The sequence below is a fragment of the Oncorhynchus masou genome, chromosome 29 (genome assembly GCF_036934945.1).
Source record: "Oncorhynchus masou masou isolate Uvic2021 chromosome 29, UVic_Omas_1.1, whole genome shotgun sequence".
NCBI lineage: Eukaryota > Metazoa > Chordata > Actinopteri > Salmoniformes > Salmonidae > Oncorhynchus > Oncorhynchus masou.
In genome coordinates this window covers 13,648,222-13,654,855 of record NC_088240.1, presented here as the reverse complement: position 1 = coordinate 13,654,855, position 6,634 = coordinate 13,648,222, and the positions used below count along the sequence as shown (strand labels likewise).

Below are 6,634 nucleotides of genomic sequence, written 5' to 3'. Positions count from 1 at the left end.
GAGAGGTAAGAGAGAGAGAGGTGAGAGTGAGAGGTAAGAGAGAGAGAGGTAAGAGAGAGAGAGGAGAGAGAGCGAGAGGTAAGAAAGAGAGAGAGAGAGAGAGGGTAAGAGAAAGAGAGAGAGAGAGGTAAGAGAGGGAGAGGTGAGAGAGAGAGGTGAGAGCGAGAGGTAAGAAAAGAGAGAGAGAGGTAAGAGAGAGAGAGGTAAGAAAGAGAGAGAGATGTAAGAGAGTGTTGTGAATGTGATGTATAATGACTAAATGATACACATTTAAAGTAATGATAGGACTATATCTAACAGAATTCTACCCTGTCTCTGTATAATGATGAAGAATGTTTGTCCATAAGAAAAGAGGGACTGTTAGCAGGCAAGGAACTGTGGTAGACAACTTGTGACCAGTGTGAAACTGACAACAGGGAAGGAAGTCTCCCCACCCAGAGAGGGGAGAAACCATTGGGCTTGTAGTAGATTGTGTAACATGTTGCAGGATGTGATAAGCAATGTATGAGTAGAAGAAGACTTGTAAACTATAGTGTCATTGTCTGAGAGAAGGAGGGACATTTATGATGAAATGAGAGGTATATAAACAAATGTACAGTGGGGCAAAAAAGTATTTAGTCAGCCACCAATTGTGCAAGTTCTCCCACTTAAAAAGATGAGAAGCCTGTAATTTTCATCATAGGTACACTTCAACTATGACAGACAAAAATCCAGAAAATCCAGAAAATCACATTGTAAGATTTGTAATGAATTTATTTGCAAATTCTGGTGGAAAATAAGTATTTGGTCAATAACAAAAGTTTATCTCAATACTTTGTTATATACCCTTTGTTGGGAATGACAGAGGTCAAACGCTTCCTGTAAGTCTAACACAAGGTTTTCACACACTGTTGCTGGTATTTTGGTCCATTCTTCCATGCAGATCTCCTCTAGAGCAGTGATGTTTTGGGGCTGTTGCTGGGCAACACTGACTTTCAACTCCCTCCAAAGATTTTCTATTGGGTTGAGATCTGGAGACTGGCTAGGCCACTCCAGGACCTTGAAATGCTTCTTAAGAAGCCACTTCTTCGTTGCCCGGGCGGTGTTTTTGGGATCATTGCCATGCTGAAAGACCCAGCCACGTTTCATCTTCAATGCCCTTGCTGATGGAAGGAGGTTTTCACTCAAAATCTCATGATACATTGCCCCATTCATTCTTTCCTTTACACGGATCAGTCACACACACTCTCCCTCCCATCACACACACATCCTCCCTCCCCATCACACACACATCCTCCCTCCCCATCACACACACATCCTCTCCCCCATCACACACACATCCTCCCCCATCACCCCATCCTCCCTCCCCACACACACATCCTCCCTCCCCATCACACACACATCCTCCCTCCCCATCACACACACATCCTCCCTCCCCATCACACACACATCCTCCCTCCCCATCACACACACATCCTCCCTCCCCATCACACACATACCCTCCCTCCCCATCACACACATATCCTCCCTCCCATCACACACACTCTCCCTCCCCATCACACACACATTCTCCCTCCCCATCACACACTCTCCCTCCCATCACACACATATCCTCCCTCACCATCACACACATATCCTCCCTCCCCATCACACACACATCCTCCCTCCCCATCACACCCATCCTCCCTCCCCATCACACACATACCCTCCTCCCCATCACATCATCACACACACTCTCCCTCCCCATCACACATATCCTCCCTCCCCATCACACTCTCCCTCCCATCACACACACTCCCTCCCCATCCTCCCTCCCCATCATACACACTCTCCCTCCCCATCACACACACTCTCCCTCCCATCACACACACATTCTCCCTCCCCATCACACACACATTCTCCCTCCCCATCACACACACTCTCCCTCCCATCACACACATATCCTCCCTCACCATCACACACATATCCTCCCTCCCCATCACACCCATCACACACACATCCTCCCTCCACATCACACACACACACTCCCTCCCTCCCATCACACACACTCTCCCTCCCCATCACTCTCCCTCCCCATCACACACACTCTCCCTCCCCATCACACACACTCTCCCTCCCATCACACACACTCTCCCTCCCCATCACACACACTCTCCTTCCCCATCACACACACTCTCCTTCCCCATCACACACACATCCCGACCAAGGATTCATGTGCGCTGTTGACCAGAGCTCTCTGCCTGCCCTGGTCTGTCTCTCCCATTATTGTCAGGTGCCCTCGCCACCTCTCTCTCTCTCCCCGCATCTTTGCCCGTCTACATCATACGCATACAATACTTTTTTTGATCAGCGGTTGAACTATTTGATTAGTGACTTTGATGCTGTTGTTCATTTTGCTGCTGTCTACCCTTGGCTTTTACAATGTTGGCGATACATTTAGAGCCCGTTGCACTGTGAATGAGGAAATATATGATTGTTTCTCCCTCCAGTATTGTGGGAAACCCCACGCTTGCTTCGGAAATGCACATGAGATCTATGCACATTTCTCCTGAACAATATGGGAGAAATGGGACTCTTGCTCTTACGTCAGGACTGTTGTCTTGGTGCTGAACCATGTCTCTGGACTTCACACATCCCCTGTAATATGTGGCGTTAGAGACTCTGGTGACTCTGGATTCTCCTTCAAGTTCTGTCTGTAACTCCAAATGTTGTAACCCTCGATCTAGACTTGCCATTATCTTGCTTCTTCTATTGTCTGGAAATGTCCAGTCTAATCCATGTCCTGACATTCTTACTCCTGCTGAATTAAGTAGTCAGAGTGGCCTGAAGTTTTTGCATATGAATGTAAGAGTCTCCTGCCGAAGCTTTGATTTTGTGAATATATGGATAAAAACTGCCGACCCGGATGTATTTATGCTTTCTGAAACCTGGCTTAAAAAATCTATTACTGACAAAAATATTGGCATAAATGGTTACAATGTTTTTGGTACAGATGGTAAATCTAAGGGTGGTGGTGTTGCTGTATACATAAAAGACAAGTTCTCTGGGGTCGTTCTGACTTCTGTTACTAAACCTCAGCAATTTGAATATCTGTCTCTGAACCTAAACCTCGGCTCATCTTTAGGTATTGTTGTATCTTGTTGTTATAGACCATCTGCTACTGTTGGCTCATCTTTAGGTATTGTTGTATCTTGTTGTTATAGACCATCTGCTACTGTTAGCTCATATTTAGGTATTGTTGTATCTTGTTGTTATAGACCATCTTCTACTGTTGGCTCATCTTTAGGTATTGTTGTATCTTGTTGTTATAGACCATCTTCTACTGTTGGCTCATATTTAGGTATTGTTGTATCTTGTTGTTATAGACCATCTGAACTGTTGGCTCATCTTTAGGTATTGTTGTATCTTGTTGTTATAGACCATCTTCTACTGTTGGCTCATATTTAGGTATTGTTGTATCTTGTTGTTATAGACCATCTGCTACTGTTGGCTCATCTTTAGGTATTGTTGTATCTTGTTGTTATAGACCATCTGAACTGTTGGCTCATATTTAGGTATTGTTGTATCTTGTTGTTATAGACCATCTGCTACTGTTGGCTCATCTTTAGGTATTGTTGTATCTTGCTGTTATAGACCATCTGCTTCTGTTGGCTCTCTGGATTGTATTTTCAGATTATCACAGCATGTCAACTCTGAGTTTGTCCTGATGGATGATCTGAATCAGGACTGGATAACATCTAGCTCTGATCAACTTAAAATTCTGTGCAATAACCTACAATCTCACTCAGATTGTCAACAGTGTAAATAGGTTGAATATAAAATATCCTCTGAAATCCTCTTTAATTGATTTGATCTTAACCAATACTCCTCGTCGTTTTAATGCTTCTGGTATTTTTGCAAATAACATAAGTGATCACTGTGCTATTCCCTGTGTGAGAGATGGTAATATTCCTAAGAAATCTCCACGTGTCATTACGAAAAGAAACTGGAAGCGGTTTGATATTCAAGGTTTTCTACATGATGTATCTAACATTGAATGAAATTGAATGGAATTAATCCCTGATGTTGAACTAGCCTTTTCTTACTTCCACAACGCATTTCCCATCTCACACACATCCTCCTTGCCCATCACACACACACTCTCCCCTACCTCCTTGTAGCAGAGTGCTGCAGAGGGCCTGAGGGGGGGTGCAGGACGCAGGCAGCTGAGGCTCCAGGGTTTGGGGGTGTTGGGGGGCTCCAGAGGCCCCCACATCATGGTGCTGTGTGGAGCCCCGTGTGATGAGGGGTGGGGCAGGGTGTGGTAGGCTGGGGCCACAGTTATCGCGCGGCCCTCTGCATGACGGAATGGAGTCAAAGGGTGGGAGGGCAACTGATGGAGAGGAGAGGAGAGGAGAGGAGAGGAGAGGAGAGGAGAGGAGAGGAGAGGAGAGGAGAGGAGAGGAGAGGAAAAGGAAAAGGAAGGAGAGGAAAAGGAAAAGGAAGGAGAGGAAAAGGAAGGAGAGGAAAAGGAAATGGAGAGGAATATGAGAGAATGAGAGGAGAGAGAAGTTTTATGAAATTCAAATGCATTTCCCAGAGCTTGGAGATTACACACATGACCAATTCACCCGAAGTGTGCATGCTTGTGTGTGTGTTACTGACCGTGTGGCAGGGGACCGTGAGGGGTTTGTGGCTGGGGGCGGTGGCTTGTCTAGTCTGACGGGTCAGATGGTCCACCCAGTCCTGCAGGTCCTGCTGACTGTTACACACCACCTGAAGACACTCAAATAGACGGCCTGGAAACAAACACACATTACACACATTACACACATTATACACACACACATTATACACACAAATTATACACAAGACACACATTATACACAAAACATATAGCCTCCAACACTCTACTCAGCAAATTGGATGCAGTCTATCACAGTGCCATCCGTTTTATCACCAAAGCCTCATATACTACCCACCACTGCGACCTGTATGCTCTCGTTGGCTGGCCCTCGCTTCATATTCGTTGCCAAACCCACTGACTCCAGGTCATCTGGGTAGGTAAAGCCCCGCCTTATCTCAGCTCACTGGTCACCATAGCAACACCCACCCGTAGCACACGCTCCAGCCGGTATATTTCACTGGTCTCCCCCAAAGCCAACACCTCCTTTCCTTCCAGTTCTATGCTGCCAATGACTGGAACAAAAAATGTTAAATCACTGAAGTTGGAGACTCATATCTCCCTCTAAAACATTAAGCATCAGCTGTCAGAGCAGCTTACCGATCACTGCACGTGTACACAGACCATCTGTAAATAGCCCATCCAACTACCTCATCCCCATGTTTGATTTAGTTTTTCTGCTCTTTTGCACACCAGTATTTCAACTTGCACATCTATCACTCAAATCAAATTTTATTTGTCACATACACATGGTCAGCAGATGTTAATGCGAGTGTAGCGAAATGCTTGTGCTTCTAGTTCCGACAATGCAGTAATAACCAACAAGTAATCTAACTAACAATTCCAAAACTACTGTCTTATACACACAAGTGTAAGGGGATAAAGAATATGTACATAAAGATATATGATCGAGTGATGGTACAGAGCAGCATAGGCAAGATACAGTAGATGGTATCGAGTACAGTATATACATATGAGATGAGCATGTAACAAAGTGGCATAGTTAAAGTGGCTAGTGATACATGTATTACATAAAGATGTAGTAGATGATATAGAGTACAGTATATACGTATACATATGAGATGAATAATGTAGGTTATGTAAACATTATATTAGGTAGCATTGTTTAAAGTGGCTAGTGATATATTTTACATAATTTCCCATCAATTCCCATTATTAAAGTGGCTGGAGTTGAGTCAGTGTGTTGGCAACAGCGACTCAATGTTAGTGGTGGCTGTTTAACAGTCTGATGGCCTTGAGATAGAAGCTGTTTTTCAGTCTCTCGGTCCCAGCTTTGATGCACCTGTACTGACCTCGCCTTCTGGATGATAGCGGGGTGAACAGGCAGTGGCTCGGGTGGTTGTTGTCCTTGATGATCTTTATGGCCTTCCTGTAACATCGGGTGGTGTAGGTGTCCTGGAGGGCAGGTAGTTTGCCCCCGGTGATGCGTTGTGCAGACCTCACTACCCTCTGGAGAGCCTTACGGTTGTGGGCGGAGCAGTTGCCGTACCAGGCGGTGATACAGCCCACCAGGATGCTCTCGATAGTGCATCTGTAGAAGAAGTTTGTGAGTGCTTTTGGTGACAAGCGAATTTCTTCAGTCTCCTGAGGTTGAAGAGGCGCTGCTGCGCCTTCTTAACGATGCAGTCTGTGTGGGTGGACCAATTCAGTTTGTCTGTGATGTGTATGCCGAGGAACTTAAAACTTACTACCCTCACCACTACTGTTCCATCGATGCGGATAGGGGGGTGTTCCCTCTGCTGTTTCCTGAAGTCCACAATCATCTCCTTAGTTTTGTTGACGTTGAGTGTGAGGTTATTTTCCTGACACCACACTCCGAGGGCCCTCACCTCCTCCCTGTAGGCCATCTCGTCGTTGTTGGTAATCAAGCCTACCACTGTTGTGTCGTCCGCAAACTTGATGATTGAGTTGGAGGCGTGCGTGGCTACACAGTCGTGGGTGAACAGGGAGTACAGGAGAGGGCTCAGAACG

The 6,634-nt window shown here is 45.6% G+C and overlaps 1 protein-coding gene and 1 pseudogene across 1 annotated transcript in view; one reads left to right on the top strand and one right to left on the bottom strand.

Annotated features, from left to right (window-relative positions):
- The window catches only part of LOC135519031 (CRACD-like protein), a 555,588-nt gene that overhangs the window by 353,254 nt on the left and 195,700 nt on the right, over positions 1-6,634 (top strand). The gene's annotated exons all lie outside the window — the stretch shown is intronic.
- The window catches only part of LOC135519459 (rho guanine nucleotide exchange factor 7-like), a 59,784-nt pseudogene that overhangs the window by 23,632 nt on the left and 29,518 nt on the right, over positions 1-6,634 (bottom strand).